The sequence below is a fragment of the Schistocerca serialis genome, chromosome 8 (assembly GCF_023864345.2).
Source record: "Schistocerca serialis cubense isolate TAMUIC-IGC-003099 chromosome 8, iqSchSeri2.2, whole genome shotgun sequence".
Classification (NCBI taxonomy): Eukaryota; Metazoa; Arthropoda; class Insecta; order Orthoptera; family Acrididae; genus Schistocerca; species Schistocerca serialis.
Window position 1 is genome coordinate 109732255 of NC_064645.1, and position 18586 is coordinate 109750840.

Below are 18586 nucleotides of genomic sequence, written 5' to 3' on the forward strand. Positions count from 1 at the left end.
GCGGATGCGGCGCATTCATCCGGCGCTTCCCACGGGCGCTCGCCGGCAGCAGCGGAAAGAAACTGCGCGCCGGCCGCCGCTGATTACGGCGGCCACGGGCGGCCGTCGCGACGCGGCGCGCAGCGTCCACCACTTGCTGGCTGGCTGCCCGGCCGTCGCGACCCGCCACAGGCGCCAGCGCGCCCGCCGTGATATACGCCTCGTACCTGCCACAACTTGCTCCTTTGAATACCGGCCGAGCGCCCTCTCAGCCAACTTTGATAGCTTTCCGAATCGCCCTTGTACTCTCCCTCCCCGCCACTGTGCGGCTCATACTTCGCCTTCCGCTCCACAAACGAAGAATGTCTCTTTCGCGGTCTGCGCTTGCAAGTTGTCCGGCACTCCAATATACGGCCGCCTGAGATAGTTTCCCCACTCGCAGTGGTGAATCGAGAAGCCAGAGGGAACACTACCAAAACAACGTTTATATGTCTACGAAGTATAGTCATCTTAAACCGATGAGGTTCAAAAAACGTTTACATGTACTTTTTAAGCACTCTTCCCCCCTTGCTCTATCATAATATGTTCTATACCCACACTCATAGAAACAATTCTAGTGTTTAGAAAGTCCCCCCCCCCCCCCTACATCTTCCAGTGTGTATGTGGGATATAAAGTGTGATATATGTCCAAGAGAACTGCATGTTACTCTTAAAATGTACACTAGTGGCCATTAAAATTGCTACACCAAGAAGAAATGCAGATGATAAACGAGTATTCATTGGACAGATATATTATACTAGAGATAACATGTGATAACATTTTCACGCAATTTGGGTGCACAGATCCTGTGAAATCAGTACCCAGAACAACCACCTCCGGCCGTAATAACGGCCTTGATACGCCTGGGCATTGAGTCAAACAGAGCTTGGATGGCGTGTGCAAGTACAGCTGCCCATGCAGATTCAACACGATACCACACTTCATCAAGAGTAGTGACTGGCGTATTGTGACGAGCCAGTTGCTCGGCCACCATTGACCAGAAGTTCTCAATTCGTGAGAGATCTGGAGAATGTGCTGGCCAGGGCAGCAGTCGAACACTTTCTGTATACGAAAAGGCCCGTACAGGACCTGCAACATGCAGTCTTGCATTATCCTGCGGAAATGTAGGGTTTCGCAGGGATCGGATGAAGGGTAGAGCCACGGGTCGTCACACATCTGAAATGTAACGTCCACTGTTCAAAGTGCCGTCAATGCGACCAAGAGATGACCGAGACGTTTAACCAATGGCACCCCATACCATCACGCCGGGTGACATGCCAGTATGGCGATGACGAATACACGCCTCCAATGTGCGTTCACTACGATGTCGCCAAACACGGATGCGACCACCATGATGCTGTAAACAGAACTTGGATTCCTCCGAAAAAATGACGTTTTGCCATTCGTGCACCCAGGTTGGTTGTTGAGTACACCATCGCTGGCGCTCCTGTCTGTCATGCAGCGTCAAGGGTAATCGCAGCCATGGTCTCCGAGCTGATAGTCCATGCTGCTGAAAACGTCGTCGAACTGTTCGTGCAGATTGTTGTTGGTTTCCAAACGTCCCCATCCTTTGACTCAGGGTACGAGACGTGGCTGCACGATCCGTTACAGCCATGCGGACAAGATGCCTGTCATCTCGACTGCTAGTGATACGAGGCCGTTGGGGTCCAGCACGGCGTTCCGTATTACCCTCCATAACCCACCGATTCCACATCTGGTAACAGTCATTGGATCACGACCAACGCGATGAGCAATGTTGCGATACGATAAACTCAAGCGCGATAGACTACAATCCGACCTGTAGCAAAGTCGGAAACGTGATGGTACGCATTTCTCCTCCTTACACGAGGCATCACAACAACTTTTCACCAGGCAACTGCTGTTTGTATATGAGAAATCCGTTGGAAACTCTCCTCATGTGAGCACGTTGTATATGGCACCACCGGCGCCAACCTTGTGTGCATGCTCTGAAAAGCTAATCATTTGCATATCACAGCAGTAGAAGCCGACCTCCGGGAAGATAAGTTTCGATTCCGTAGAAATGTTGGAACACGTGAGGCAATACTGACCCTACGACTTATCTTAAAAGCTAGATTAAGGAAAGGCAAACCTACGTTTCTAGCATTTGTAGACATAGAGAAAGCTTTTGACAATGTTGAATACTCTCTTTCAAATTCTAAAGGTGGCAGGGATAAAATACAGGGAGCGAAAAGCTATTTACAATTTGTACAGAAATCAGATGGCAGTTATAAGAGTCGAGGGACATCAAAGGTAGGCAGTGGTTGGGAAGGGAGTGAGACAGGGTTGTAGCCTCTCCCCGATGTTATTCAATCTGTATATTGAGCAAGCAGTGAAGGAAACAAAAGAAAAGTTCGGAGTAGGTATTAAAATCCATGGAGAAGAAATAAAAACTTTGAGGTTCGCCGATGACATTGTAATTCTGTCAGAGACAGCAAAGAACCTGGAAGAGAAGTTGAACGGAATGGATAGTGTCTTGAGAGGAGGATATAAAATGAACATCAACAAAAGCAAAACGAGGATAATGGAATGTAGTCGAATTAAGTTAGGTGATGCTGAGGGAATTAGGTTAGGAAATGAGACACTTAAAGTAGTAAAGGAGTTTTGCTATTTGAGGAGCAAAATAACTGACGATGGTCGAAGTCAATTCTGAAAGTATGGCGTGGCGTTCCTCCTGCCGGCTGCTCAGGCGGGAAGAGGTGGCCCTCACACGTCTTTGGATCGGGCACTGTCCTCTCACACATAGCTTTTTATTACGGCGGGAGGATCCTCCGTTTTGTGATGCTTGTGGTGTGCACATCTCTGTCCGGCACATTTTAACAGACTGCATTTTATACCGTGATGCACGGGCAGAAGCACAAGTTGATGGGGATCCGCCTTCTGTTTTAGCTAATGATGAGTCGTGTGTGTCTAGGGTTTTAGAGTTTTGAGACGTGTCTGGACTCTGGCCTCAACTTTTAGGCTGGAGGTTTTAGTGTATTGCAGAGTGGCTGCTCCTCCCTTTTTTTCTTTGTGGTCAGCCAGCCACTTCCATCTGCTACATTGTTTTAGCTCCCTCTATCATTTTCTTCCTGTGTTTCCATGTTTTACGGTTGACACCCTGCTTCATCCCACGCTTCGGTGTGGATGAGCACATATTTTTCAACGATTGTTACCCGCGTTTTATGTTCCGTTTTATATTCCTGTTCTGGGATTTTTCTTGACAGCCGTCTCCCTATGTTACTGAACGGGCGCTGAAGACCTTGCTGTCGTGCGCCCAAAAACCCCTCTACTACTACTACTACTCTGAAAGTATTTGTATGGAGTGTAGCCATGTATGGAAGTGAAACATGGACGATAAATATTTTGGACAAGAAGGGAATAGAATCTTTCCAAATGTGATGCTACAGAAGAATGCTGAAGATTAGATGGGTAGATCACATAACTAATGAGGAAGTATTGAATAGGATTGGGAAGAAGAGAAGTTTGTGGCACAACTTGACCAGAAGAAGGGATCGGTTGGTAGGACATGTTCTGAGGCATCAAGGGATCACCAATTTAGTATTGGAGGGCAGCGTGGAGGGTAAAAATCGTAGAGGGAGACCAAGAGATGAATACACTAAGCAGATTCAGAAGGATGTAGGTTGCAGTAGGTACTGGGAGATGAAAAAGCTTGCACAGGATAGAGTAGCATGGAGAGCTGCATCAAACCAGTCTCAGGACAGAAGACCACAACAACAACATGGTCAATTGCCAATTTTCGCACCATACAGATACTTTTTCTAAATCGTCTTACCATTTATTTTGATCTTCCGATGCCTTTATTAGGAGATAAACGACAGTATCATCATATTCCTAAGAAGGCTGCTCGGATTGTCTCCTAAATCGTTTGCATAGATAAGGAACAGCAGAGGGCCTACAACACTAACTTGGGGAACGCCAGAAATCACATCTGTTTTACTCAATGAGTTTCCTCTTTCATGTATGTTATCATTGTTGTATGCAAGTCTAACAGAAGATCTGATAGTGATCTGAGTGGCGTTTCGTCAGTGTTTACCTCGTGCATCATCGATATGTCAGCTAGTGGTTTCTATGCAGAGGGTACTGACGTCAAAGAAAGAATGTGAAAAATATCATTATGAATCCATTTAAATTTAGGACGTCTCCGCCACATGTTCTTTACGTTTCTTGAGACAGAAAATGGACGCCAGTAGCGTGTCAAATACTGTTAGAAGATGAGTTAGGCACCTCAAAAAAGACAAAAATATTCAAACCTCATCGAAAACCACATCCGTAGGGATACGATGCTTATATCACTGGCCCACAGGATCACCACAAATATGGCAATATGAGCACTGCAATAGAAGAACTAAAACAATGCCCACAAGATGCTACAGTACCTCTGTTTCGAAAAATGAAATGATTCAAATGGTTCAGATGGCTCTGAGCACTATGGGACGTAACATCTGAGGTCATCAGTCCCCTAGAACTTAGAACTATTTAAACCTAACTAGCCTAAGGACATCACACAAAAAAATGGTTCAAATGGCTCTGAGCACTATGGGACTCAACATCTTAGGTCATAAGTCCCCTAGAACGTAGAACTACTTAAACCTAACTAACCTAAGGACATCACACACATCCATGCCCGAGGCAGGATTCGAACCTGGGTCCGTAGCGGTCGCGCGGTTCCAGACTGAAGCGCCTAGAACCTCTCGGCCACACCGGCCTGCAGTGAAATGATTCTTTCAATCGCTTTCACAGAAAGTGAAGCATTTTGCACAATGTGCTTGTGTGACAAATTTACAAACATGTGGTGATAATCACAGTTTTCTCATAAAAAATAAGTTATGAACTGAGCAGTAGGATTTCACTGGATAGTATTCGTATCTTGCTGAGTGGTATCATAATTTGAAGAGCAGCTAAAGTTATTTTCCCCTACCCCTCTCTGAGTAGGTCAGTCAGAGGTTGGAATGGGACCACACCGAGTAAAGGAGTATAGTTCTCAAACGAATCTTCGGGTTGTTGAAAGCTCTACTGTAACTCATCCATCAATCACATATGTGAATTCTGTGAAAAGACATTCACTCTAAGTAACACATAAGTGCTGCTAATTTCTTAACAAAAATGCGTGTAGATACAACATATTTATCGCCCTTCTTCCCTTTTCTTGACACTGTAGTGTCTTAATTCAACAGCGACATTTACATATGCAGACGAGCCTTTAGAGATACCGTTTATCTATCAAGCAAATTTTATCAGTCATATGTGTTTGGGAAAGAAACTGATGTGTTTGACGTCTACTACTCCGCGTACGTTACACGACTAGATGACAGGTGTTTATATCGCAATTCCAGTGTCACGATTTCTTACTAAAAAGTTTGTAGTGCATATCCACTTGCTGATGCACATAACACGGATTTAAGTCAACAATAATATATTCTCCTTCGCTATTTACAATAGTCTGCCAATGCTGGGGTAACTTTTCGATTCAGCGATTGCGATAATCATGTGGTTTTGAGGCGAAGAACTCTACGAGCAATGTTCGGAGCGAATTTTCATCCGGAAATGAAGTTTCTTTAAGGTTGTTCGACAGGGAGCGTAAAAGATTTTCATCTTCTACGCTCATCACGCGAATAAGGTAGGTGAGGAATGACTTCCCAATCCAACCCCTGTCAGTCTAGCCGAATTAGGGCGGGGGTTATCGTGGAGTAGCATCCCTACACACAGTGTTCCAGATCGTTGTTCTAGGATTACGTCTGCACTGATGGTTACAATGGTTACACCTCGTAGTACACCACACCGTCTCTCTTCCACCACATGCATGATGTTTCTTTTGTGGATGGGGACAGGTCCCTGTACTGGGAATAAACTTCATTATGTTAGCATAAAGATACAGTTTCTCGTCACCAGTAACGACAAGGGATAGGAATGGGTGGTGTTTCTCACAAAGCAATTGATGACGAGTAAACAGAGATGCAGATACGATCACCTGTTAATTTTTGTTATTTTGTCTTAGAGCATGCGGTACCCACACACCCGATTTTCCAAACCTTCCCCACTGCAGGAAAATGTCGCTAGGTGCTAGAACATATCTTCACGTTTGCCTGATCTCGTGGATCATTGTCGATTAATGTGTTTAAACGATCTCCGTTAAGGGCCGAAGGTCTTCGTGAACGTGCAGTCACTTGTAACACCATAGATCTTTACTCTACTGATTTATTTTGCTTTTGTTTTATTTAATGTTACATCGTTGAGCTTCTGTAAATGTCTTTGATTGAATCGAAAACATAAAATTGTATACTCCTTTTTTTGGACAAACTTTGATGTTATGGTTTGATTCTATGCAACGTAGTATACCTGTCATTTAAATTCTTTGTCCCATTTGGAGGGAACAAAAGTTACTATATATAATTGTAATTTCTGTGTGAATAATTTTTTGTAGAAATACTATTACGTGCAAATGTTTAGTTTTATTTAAAATGTTTGTTTGCTGTTATGTAAACTGCTGATCCTCACGTAGGGTTCTTAGTTCTTCTGTATGTAAAAGTTGTTATGGTTCCCCTCGGGAACGAAACTGTGTAGAGCGCGGAAATTGTGGTTGGCCTAGATGAAAAGGTGGAACAAGAGTCAGTCGGGATCGAGCCACCAAACTGTGCACTGCCATGTAAATGTTGCATGTTGTGCTGGTTCCGAGAGAGGCTTTTTCTGCTACTTTTCCAATGCCTCGGGTGGATGGATAAATAGCCGGCCGAAGTGGCCGTGCGGTTAAAGGCGCTGCAGTCTGGAACCGCAAGACCGCTACGGTCGCAGGTTCGAATCCTGCCTCGGGCATGGATGTTTGTGATGTGCTTAGGTTAGTTCGGTTTAACTAGTTCTATGTTCTAGGGGACTAATGACCTCAGCAGTTGAGTCCCATAGTGCTCAGAGCCATTTTAACCATTTTTTGATGGATAAATAGCTGAAACGATTGTGGAATTGGTATTCATCATCGCCACCAAGAAGGGCCAGAGTCCAGCAATTCTGTCTGCAAATCCACCTACCAACATGCAGTTGCCACCACATTGCGCAATCACTGTAAAGGTGTACTATAATAATGTACAGTGAATGATCAGCCTATTGGGCGATTTAGTGTGCACAAATATAAGTTAACTTATAACTGAATTTATGTACCTACCTTAATTTTTTCCTTATCATATCACCTCTCAGGTTCCTCTCCGTTTGAACTAAAGTGATTACCGAGTATCCCTACTGAAAGAACATTAAAGACCAGTTTTTGCTAATTAGTGCCTCTTGAACATAGTAAAAAGAAAGTTAAAGTTAATGTGGCAAGAGAGTGAGTTACAGTAAATGATGCTTACTGAAAATAATTTTCCTATTAAAAAATTGTTGTTGCCAACTTCAAAATTAAAAGTTCTTAAGGCTGAGTCTTATAAAGTTTTGCTTAGTAAATGATCACATTGCTGCCTGTTGTAAATCGCAGAAGGTGAGTCAGTATCTTGCAAATTTGGCCACACTGTGTCTCACTGTAGTAAAAGTCGTGAATTGCATTTATGGAAGATTATATAATCGTTTGCTAAGTGTTTGTCTCTCTTGTGTATTGGATGTGCATATTAATAGAATAACAGGATCCACAGTTTGTCTATTGTGCTAATGCTAGGTAACAAGTAATGGGAAGACCACTATCTATGAAAACATTAATTTCTTTATTCAAAAGACAGTGAGAAGTAACCTGTTGATGAATTCCATATAACCTTCATTCTTAATAAAAAAAATATTTAGTTGAGAGAGAGACTTACCCTGTGATCAGTTCATAATTTTGCAGTGAACTACATTTATAATTTTATGTCAGCTAGGAAAATGTTTGAACAATAATACTGAACCTATGTCCAGTTAATGATTCTGCAGTGAATATTAATAGTAACGTTATAGAGACCATTCAGTTTGAATAAGCCCTGAAAGTAATAGTGTGTTTCGTTATCTGTTATATTTTTCCAAATAGTTTGTGCTGCTCTAGCTGTTTGTTCAAACCTTAACGTTAACATATGCAGGTGTCAGAGTTCATTGCACTCGCGTGTGGCCAAGTCTAGGTTGTGTTTGTCCGTTAAAGTTACGCATACCTACTTTCTTAAACGAGAACGTTAATCTTTCTCTTGCCTAATTAGGCTGGCGACCGTTTTCCTTAGTCTTTAAACAGTATAGCTATGCAGAAATATTGTTTGTTACTGTTCGAATATTTACGTAATTCTGACTTTGATTTCCTATAAGCCACCTCCGTTAGGTACAACACGGTCAACGTAACAAAATTCCTCTCAGAGGGTAACACTGCTCTGTTGCTTTATACCATAATTGCTTTAACAAGATAGTTTTATTTCACGACCTGCTTCCAGCTTTAAGGTTGTGGTATAGCAGTAGCGGACAGAAGTGTTATACACTGATGTCAAAACGACCCTCCTTAAACAAGAAAACCATTTTCTTGTCATGTTCTGTCCAACGGTATTTCCCCCAAATACGGCAGAAATGTTTCTGGCTGGCTGCGCTGCTGTCACCCCTCTATTGACATCAAACATAAGAATACGTCAGCAATGTTCACATTTCTCCAGGTGGCACTCAATTTGCTATCTACTCACTATCTGCAAATGACAAAATAACAGTACGCAAACTCAAACAGCAACAATGAAGTACATATAAAAAATGACTGTAAAGACCATGGCTGACGTGTGCTGTGCCGCATTTTATCGGATCAGTTTCCAAAACAGAAAGACCTGTTGACGACGTTGTGACTTCTTTCTCAACAGCACAGTGAGTTATACAGTGAACTTGACGACATCTGATCCCAGGAATAGAGTTGTGTAAGAAACAGAAGTCAGCAGTGAGGGATTTATTTTTGAATGTAATTTCAGCCATCTTAAAAATTTAAAAGATAGGAGAAATGGTTTTTTTTATACAGTTCTATTATTTAAAATATTATTGATGTATTTGTGTACTTAGACTGTCATAAATGAAACTTAGTGCCTCAGTGTTAACGGCACTTGCATGTTGTTGACATTTAGAACCAGTCAGTTCCGTGCTGCGACGCCTTGGTTACTCTTAATAAATTATTTATTTTGCTATACGTATCGTTACTTTTTGTAGTGATGAGGTGAGCAGTATAATTCTGTGGTATCAGAATGCCTTCTCAATATTTCGTACACAGTAATCTGTGTGCAAAGAAAGATACATTGTTTCTTTATCTCTCCTCACCAAGTTAAGATTTCGTATGTAGTGCTTTTGACATGTCCCCTCTGACATTACCATAATACCTCCATGTAATTACTATTCATTGTTACATATCTTCTAAATAATCTAACTCGTCCAAACACACTTTTCTGCCATTGAATTTGGCCACATGAGAGATCCGCTACTGCAGCGTGTGCTCGTTAAGGTGGCGCGTGCAACACATGTGTGCCTGTATACACGGCGTTTCCGTAAGAGCGTGCAGAAATGTAGCAGAACATAGAGAATGCTCCACTGAACAATCTGAGATAGGCAACCTGGTATCAGAGAAGCCAACTTCAGGAGATATGGAACTAAACGTGTCCACTGCTTTTTCTAGCATTGCTGTTTTCCAGCTTATTTACAACTAACACACGTAAAAGTTTACACACAGTGTACTGTTTATTTACATGTATATTCTTTATTTCCTGCAAGCAAACATGGAGGACGAGCCTGATCACTAGTAGGTCATGATTCAGGGTTTTTTTTACTTCAGTTGTCCATAAGGTGGCTCTGTTGTATCGCATTTACATTGAACCATGACAGAACGTGCTATAAATCAACGACAGACCCATTCATTATTCAGTGCCATTTAGAGACGTACAGTATAATATGTTGGAGCAGTACCGACACAATTTCGCGTAACTCACTGACATGCATCTTATGTTTGGGGAAGTAGGTTGCAATGCTCTTGCTGATAAAAGGCTCTGGAGGGAACGATTTCGTAACAGGCATTACCTGTCGCAACGGGTGATTATTTCTCTCGATCGACGAATGCGGGAGACTGGTTCATTGGAAAGAAGAAACGAGAGATGTGGCAAGGTGAAGACCACTCGCACACCCGATTTTGAAGAGGAAGTGCTGTAACGTTTTACTGTGGACCTCACTGCAAGTGCTCGTCTTACTGCACGTGAAGTGGGAGCTGCGCATACTAGCGTGTGGGAAATACTCCACGAACAATTACACGCTCATCACCCACGAGTCCGTGCAATGCTTGTGGCAGACTTTGCACCACGTGTCGCATTGTGTCAGTGGTTGGTCCAACAATGGGTTGATCGACCAGATCCTCATGGTCTTGTGACTCTCCCACCCCCCAGTTTCTGCGCACGCATTGGTCTTAAAACCAACCAGTGTACGCTAGCGCACCTCTCACCAAGCGGGAGCGTGATTGGTAAGATCACCAGCGCTTCTCGCCTCAACATCTTTTCCTAATGGTTGCTCCTCAATATCCGGCGTGCGAATTGTGCGAGATATTACGCGATACTCACGCTCGTCGCTAACGACCCTTGTTTGCAAGTCTCTTCAACAACCTGCTGAACATCAATTTCTCAGCAGGAGTTAGGTGACAAAGACGTCCTTCGGTGGACACGATCTGTGTGCCTGTTAGATAACACTTTTGGTCAGACCACTGAAGGGTACGACGCCTGCCATTATCCGTGTTGAGTAATAGGGCTCTCTTTCACGTTGTTACATTGCTTGCCACTGGGATCGATAACTGGGTAAGTAAGTGCAGGAAACCTAATCAACATTCATTAATTTAAAAAAAATGCAATTTCAGTGGATGAACGTTTCAACAATTTATGGTACAACAAATAAAAGACAATTTACGCCAAAACATTGTATAGTCACCTCCACTTCCTAAATATGAACGTTGCTCCATAGCTCATAGACAGTATTATACAAGTCGTTCTTGTATAACGATTCCTCTTTATTAACTGTTTCAGTTACTCGGATAAGTATGAACATAGTATTGCTACTATAGACGGTGTGCAGTTATGTGTCTCTCTCCTTCCCAACAGTTCCTTAAAGATAATTTGCACTTGTCATGACAGTAACCAAGGTTCCTAAGCCGTTAGTACTGTGAAACTAACAGAACTGATTAACTTAGGATAGACTGACCGACACCTTACCGATTATTTTCTATGATTTAACTTTAATAAGAAGAGTAAGTACAGTAACCATTTCAATTTTAACACAGTAACTACCCTCCTCACGGCAGAAATAGTTCTGATGTGAGTAGAAAGTGGCCAAAGTTAACATTAAAGGCAATCAAACACAACAACACATTGAGCGGTCGCCATTACTAAACCATTTTACTCCCTACCTGATTATTCTTTTTTCCTCATCTGCGAAGTTTATGACAATGCAGTACACAGCTAAGACAGAAGCTCGTTAAGCTAGAATTTGCCCCACCCGCGATGCGATGCAATGCGTTACGATGCGACGCGAAGCGATGCAGATTCCCCAATGCGATGCGATGGAGCGTTCACATCGCATGTGATGTGATGAATAGCATGTTCCCCAAAGCGATGCAGTTCGGTGCGATGGCGCGATCTGGTCAACGGAGGGCCGTAGTTGCTGAGCAGTCTTGGAACGATATCGCTTTTCCTCGACCCAGTAAATTCTTTTTTAGTCTAAAAAAAGTAGTCTAAAAATTAAAGTCAGTTGTGAATAGCTGCATAAAATCAACAACGAGAGGAGTGTAGAACTCCATAATTTGTACACTGACTTGAGAAAAATAAAGATAAATTTGGAATTATTTCAGATTGAGTGCATTGATTACTTTGTGCCGTTCCTTTCATGTACGTCAGAGAAGCTAAACACAGATTTCAGGAAGTCTATAAACGATGAAGGGAAACTTACGGTCACCATCAGGTAATTACACATTACTATGTTTACGAAACACGTTTTACCGTCTTAAATTTACAATGTGCGATATTTTCACCATATTTAATAAATTATATCGTAGTTGAAAGGAGGTTCAAATAATGTTCAGTACAGTTCATTGGAGCTATCGAAGTTTATATGTGCTTGGTGGTTGGAAGTGACGCTTACGATATGAGGATTTTGAGGCCCGGAATGTAAGAATGTGCAGTGAAAGGGGGTGGATAACGTTTCAGTTCTTCCAATAAAATCTGCTGCATTTGGTTCCAGGTCGCAACTGAGCTTCAGCTGATAGTTTTCCTGTATGGCGCAGCAAAAACAGTGCAAATTCATAAAAATTATTTTTGTTTGATATAATTACAAATTAACAATTTTCGTTTCTTTTTCTTTTTGCTTTCCTTGTACAGTGAAACCTTTTTTCTTCTCAAAATTCATAGTTCTTCGTCAACTGGAGGCATACTATGTGTTTTGATGAGTGAGTTTGTGAGTCCCTAAATAAGTGACATAAAAGGCCGTAGCTTTTGCCTGCACTGAAGCTTAAATGTTTTACACCGTCAAAAGACAGTTGACCTTAGTATGTGCCATAGATTTCGAGTTGATACATCTGTCTTTTCCTGAGAAAAAGGGACCTTAACTGACGGACGGAAAGACCTATGGTATAAATACTTTTTATTTGATATATTCACAAATTAACAGTTTTCGGATTTTTTCCTTTACTGTTATGGTGCAATCTTGCTTCTTGTCAAATTTTATATTTCTAGGTCAACGGGAAGTACTCTATAGGTTCAGATGAGTGAGTTTGCGAGTATAGAAATCTGTCACATAAAGGACTGTAGCTTTTGACTGCACTGACTTGGAAGCTTAAACTTTTTCACCGTCAAGGGACTGCTAGACAGCACGTAAATTTGAATTTGATACCTCTACCCGATCGTGACAGAAATAGTCTTAATGGTCAAACAGACAGGTGACAACAAATAAATCTTGTAAGGTTTCCATTTTTGCCGGTTGAGACACGGAAATCCGAAATTACAAAAATATAAGTATGTTAAAACGAGTACTCCTGTCTATTGCTCAAGTGTGTATTTAGTGTAGATATGTTACACTCACTGAGCAGCTAGTGAAAGTTCATAGACAGTGGAGTCTCTGTTCATCTGAAAAATAGGTTACATTAATCTGTTGTCGCCCGCAGCTCGTGGTCGTGAGGTAGCGTTCTCGCTTCCCGCGCCCGGGTTCCCGGGTTCGATTCCCGGCGGGGTCAGGGATTTTCTCTGCCTCGTGATGGCTGGGTGTTGTGTGATGTCCTTAGGTTAGTTAGGTTTAAGTAGTTCTAAGTTCTAGGGGACTGATGACCATAGATGTTAAGGCCCATAGTGCTCAGAGCCATTTGAAACAACCAATCTGTTGTCAAGCTATAAACTTACAGTTCCAATTCTTACCATCCTCCTACACATATTATATAAACAATACTTTCAGAGGTCACTCGCAGCTCTGAGGTAAAACTTAAACATCCGCGGCAGTCAAACAGCTTAAAATAGTATTCATAAAATAACTAACATGGGAGGCCTAACAGTTTGAGCCATAAATATCATACTACAGTAATATATTTCTTAACACAAATTCCTGAATGTTGCGCTTGAAATAAGCACCTAAACTAACAGTCTGTAAGATATTTATCGCACTTCCTGTCCACACCAGTGACCTAAAATTTGAAGTCAGTCTAACACAATAGCTACCAAGGCTAGCTCTTGCCTAGTATACGCTTTGCAAATGGATAATATATTGTTCACTAACGACAACCACAGACGATACTGATAACAATTTCCACCCTGTGCATCTTCTGTGGTGCTGCAGTGACCAAAAACGGGCTGAAATGGGTCTTCTCACGAGTGAAAAGAATTTGAAATGCCTGTCAAAAATTATGTAAAACTAGAAAGACTGCAAATTAACTAAAATATTTCTAATAACATGTTTAATCTTTTTCTGTATTAACCTTATATTATGCGTATTTACTTGTTGTTTATATGTGTCACTGTATATAAATGTATCGAAACATATAAATAAACCGTCAGAACTTTGCTGACATATTGAATTTGTTTTGTATAAAGCTAACACAATTCTGTAGTAAGGAAAAGAAGGAAATCAGTGGAAAATGCTCCAGTCAGAGCAAAAAAAGGAAAAAAGGGTATTGATGGTGAGTGACAGACAGTAGCAGTATAAGAGAAAGAGAGATGGATAGAGTTAGAAGCAGTTGAAATGAAAAAGACAGATGAGTGGAGACCATACATAGGCTTGGGGATGGGGAAGGGCGGATCTGAACTGTCCTATATCGGCGAACTTTAACTCTTAGGTAAAGAGTAGGGCGTTACTTGGGCCCCCTAGAACTTTTGAGCTGCTTGGGTATGGTGGAGACAATGCTACTGCAAAAGGAAGTTGAAAGGGGACAATGTAACTAAGAGAGGAGACAGTGGAAATAGTATTAGGACACTGTAAATGAAGAGGAGGAAAAGGAGACATCTATAGACAGCGGCAGTGAGACGGAGGACATGCTGAGCTTGAAGGCTTAGTTACAAAGATAAACAGGGTGAAAGGATTTAGAATATTTTTGTTGAAACAACAGGAATATGGTCCCACGCCAAATTGTTTGGTGAAGAAGGCGGAAAGGTGATTGACGCAGCTGGTTCCCCACTTTTCTGCCAGATCCTTCTAAAGGGGAACATATTCGCCTTTTTTGTGCTCCGACAGGAGGATTTTTCCGCTGGTTCGACTACGTTCAAATAGATGTACCGCGGTTAACGTTGAGAAGTATGGTTTCAAAGCTCCATAGCGCAGCGTGCTGCAACAGTCTCTGGGGCAGGCAAAAACAAGCTGCATTCAGCAGGTACCGTCGCGAACTGGCCCACCATTGGCGTTAAAATATTCTAGGTTATTGTACTGCGTCATATTTCATCAAACAATCGACGTTTCGACTACTCTGGTGGGATTTTCTCCAGGATCTCATTGTGTCCACTTGATTGCTCAATATGGATTGGACATTGCAAGATCCCGAAGTAGATCCCAGCAGAAAAGTCGAAACGTTGGTTGTTTGAAGAAATATGACGCAGCCCAATAGCCCAATTTTTACTGTGTTTTGAGATTCTTTTTTCGGAACATAGTTAAATTATGTGCTGCATTCCATATGGAATCTTGCTGTGCTTGATACACTTACGACTTGTGGATTTATATCAGCAATACGATCGTTGACTCACAGCAGGACACATTGCAAGGATTCTTGGCAATTTTCACCATGGTGTAGTGTTTATCTATTCTACATTAGGACATGGAATGTACGTTTGGGCAAGCATGGACATAACTTCTAGTGACTTGGTAGTGTCGTCATTGCCTCGGTTGCCTGCTCTCATTATTTCTCGTAATTCTTGTCAGACGTATCATATAACTCCCATTATATACTGCTGGCCACCGTAAATGCAACACCAAGAAAGACAAGTGGTAGCACAACAAAATTTATTTTGTAGATAACATGTTGACCAAGTATCAAATGATTACGTTTACAGACGTCTGTGACATGTGGTTCCTGCCAGAATCAGTAGCCAGAGTAGCCGCCATTGTTGGAGATCACCGCTGCCACACGTCTCGGCATTGAGTCAAAGAGACGTTGGATGTGTTCCTGGGGTACAGCAGCCCAAGCAGCTTCCACACGTTGCCAAAGATCATCTGGTGTGGCAGCCGGGGATGTAATCTGGGTCACTCGTTGAACAACCATGGACCACATGTTTTCTATCGGCGAAAGATCCGGAGAGCGAGCCGGCCAGGGAAGCAATTCAATCTGGTTATTGACGAAGGACCTTTGGACAATGCGTGCCACGTGTGGTCGCGCATTATCCTGTTGAAATATGGCTGTGGCCGAGCCCTGAAGGTAAGCAAGGACAACTGGCTCCAGCACCTCTGATATGTAGCGCCGGCTATTTAAAGTACCGGCAATGCGTACTAGAGGCGTGCGAGAGTAATATCCAATACCGCCCCATACCATAATACCCGGTGCAAGACCAGTGTGGCGGTGCATAATGCAGCTGTCCGGCATCCTCTCTCCACGGTGCCTCCACACTCGAATCCGACCATCGTGGTGCTGCAGACAGAAGCGTGCCTCGTCAGTAAAGACAACGTCATTCCATTCTGCCGTCCACATCCGTCTGTCATCACACCATTGGCGACGGAGACGTCTGTGGTTCTGCGTCAATGGTAGACGAAGCAATGGACGTCTTGCGGACAGACCACTCTGCTGTAAACGGCGTCGAATGGTACGCGCAGACACTGGATGATGCGTTACAGACGCAATGTGCTGTGCTTTGGTTCGGGATGTCACTGAGCGATCCGTCACTGCCATGCGCACAATTTGCCTATCAGCACGTGCAGTGGTGCACCGAGGTGAATGCGATCGACCACGTCGGTCCGTCGTACCCTCCTGCATCCAACGGTCACATATCCGCATTACAGTTGTTTGGTTTCGTCCAACACGACGAGCGATTTCTCTGTATGATAATCCACAATCTCGGTAAGCCACTATCCTTCCTCTGTCGAACTCGGATACTTGATCAAAAGATGTTCGCTGTTGTCTACGAGGCATAACTGATCGTCTTGTGAAACAACCACAAGATAAACACACGTGCCGAACGTACACTCGTCGAAATCGCCAAGCCTTAAATGGCGCTATGAGGTGGCGCCACAGGCGCGCGTGATGTGCGTCTGCGCTGAAATTCTAATCAGTTGCATATCTCATCGCTGCAAACCCATGGTGTAAATTTCACTTGATTCGGATACTTCCTTCAGGGTGTTGCATTTACGGTGGCCAGCAGTGTATATTCTCCATCTGATGTTTTACATTTGAAAATGACGACGTAGTTCGTTGAAACCGGTAATTTAACCCTTTCATTTTAAAGAAAAAAAATGTACTATGACTATGGCTTCACTATTAGTGTCAAATAAACATTTAAATTATTTATGAGAAGGAAAGTTGCTACTCACCACATAGAGGAGATGCTCAGCCCCAGATAGGCACAACTAAAGACTTTCACAATTGCAGCTTTAGGCCATTGGTCTTCGCCAACAATAGACACACATACGCACACACACACACACACACACACACGCTCACGCAAACGCAATTCACAAACAAGACTGCAGTCTCAGGCAACTGAAACCACACTGCCAATTGTGAAAGTCTTTTTGTTGCGCCTATCTGTGACTAAGTATCTCCACTATATGGTAAGTAGCAACTTTCCTTCCCATAATATTGTTACATTCCATCATGGATTTTCCATTGTTTGAAACATCTAAATTAATAGCCTTATGGAAACTTGAGTTTAAGCAAAACGGAAATGGTTGAAAGTATCACTTGTAATTAATAGTTTAGCTCATCCCGACTATTCAGCCAAACAGTTTATCATTTCTGATGATCAAGTAACGGTTCCTGGAGCGAAGTCGGAACACTGATTTGCCTCCCCACCGGGCATTCGTAAGTAGAAGTATGAGAGGGTCAGATTTCTCTATTCACAGTCTTATCGGTTCCAGTACTACGTCAGTATAATATCTGTTATTTTCTGAACACGTCCTTGTTAATTGCATCTCCAGCCAAGTGCATCGCTGTGTTTGTACTGACGCATGCGGAGACCGATGACGTTCGTGTCTACGTCACGCCTAGGGAGTCTGCAGCTCGCAAATAAATCCATGCGATCGACACGAGACGTGTTGTTGGCATTTGCGCTTATTTCACTGCAGTACGCTCAGTTTCACTGGCCGCAGTTCCACATTAACCCTCTGAATCCGAACAATATGAAACATGTATAATTTTAAAATTTTTCACAAAGTTAATCTATATTATCATAGTAAGCAACGAATACAAGCAAGACGGAAAAAGAAAGCAAGCAGCCGCTGGGGGTATCCGCGCGGTCTGGGGGCCTTGTCACGGTCCGTGCGGCTCCCCTTCTCGGAGGTTCGAGTCCTCCCTCGGGCATGGTTGTGTGTATTGTTCATAGCGTAAGTTAGTTTAAGTTAGATTAAGTAGTGTGTAGGCTTAGGAACCGATGACTTCAGCAATTTGGTCCCACTAGTCCTTACCACAAAAATTTTTAAAAAGCAAACAAGGAGTTGTTTTAAAGGAGGTGATTTCACATTGGAACCACTGGAACATACACTTTTGAACCACCCATCATTTCACATGATTTATTCAGTACGAAAGCAAGTTTACATTTTTTCCTACGCAAAATCCCACCTCTGGAGACTTCCATGAAGCCTAAACCAAATTACGTTCCTAAATAAAAAGCAAAAGTAGGCATAAAATTTAATGAAACTTGTGTCAAGCCTACATGCTGCCCTAGTGGTTTCATTTCGATACCACTTCCTAAGGCAGTAGTACAAACTAGAATTTACGTTACAATAACTTTAGATGTAATTAATTTCAGCGCCAATGTTCTCCGCAGTATGGCCACTAGGAAAACAACCTCATGCCGCAATGTCCTACAATTAAGCAGCACCATCTATTCCTTTGAATTATGCAACGGATTGCTAGACTGCACTACATTCCTAGAAGTACCTCAGTGTACCACTATATGTCTCTGTTTTCAACACCATGATGGTTTCTTACTGAAGGCACCAGTA

The 18586-nt window shown here is 42.6% G+C and overlaps 1 long non-coding RNA gene across 1 annotated transcript in view; it reads left to right on the forward strand.

Annotated features, from left to right (window-relative positions):
• Positions 1 to 18586, forward strand: part of LOC126416373 (uncharacterized) — a 2268185-nt gene that overhangs the window by 612010 nt on the left and 1637589 nt on the right. The window lies entirely within an intron of this gene.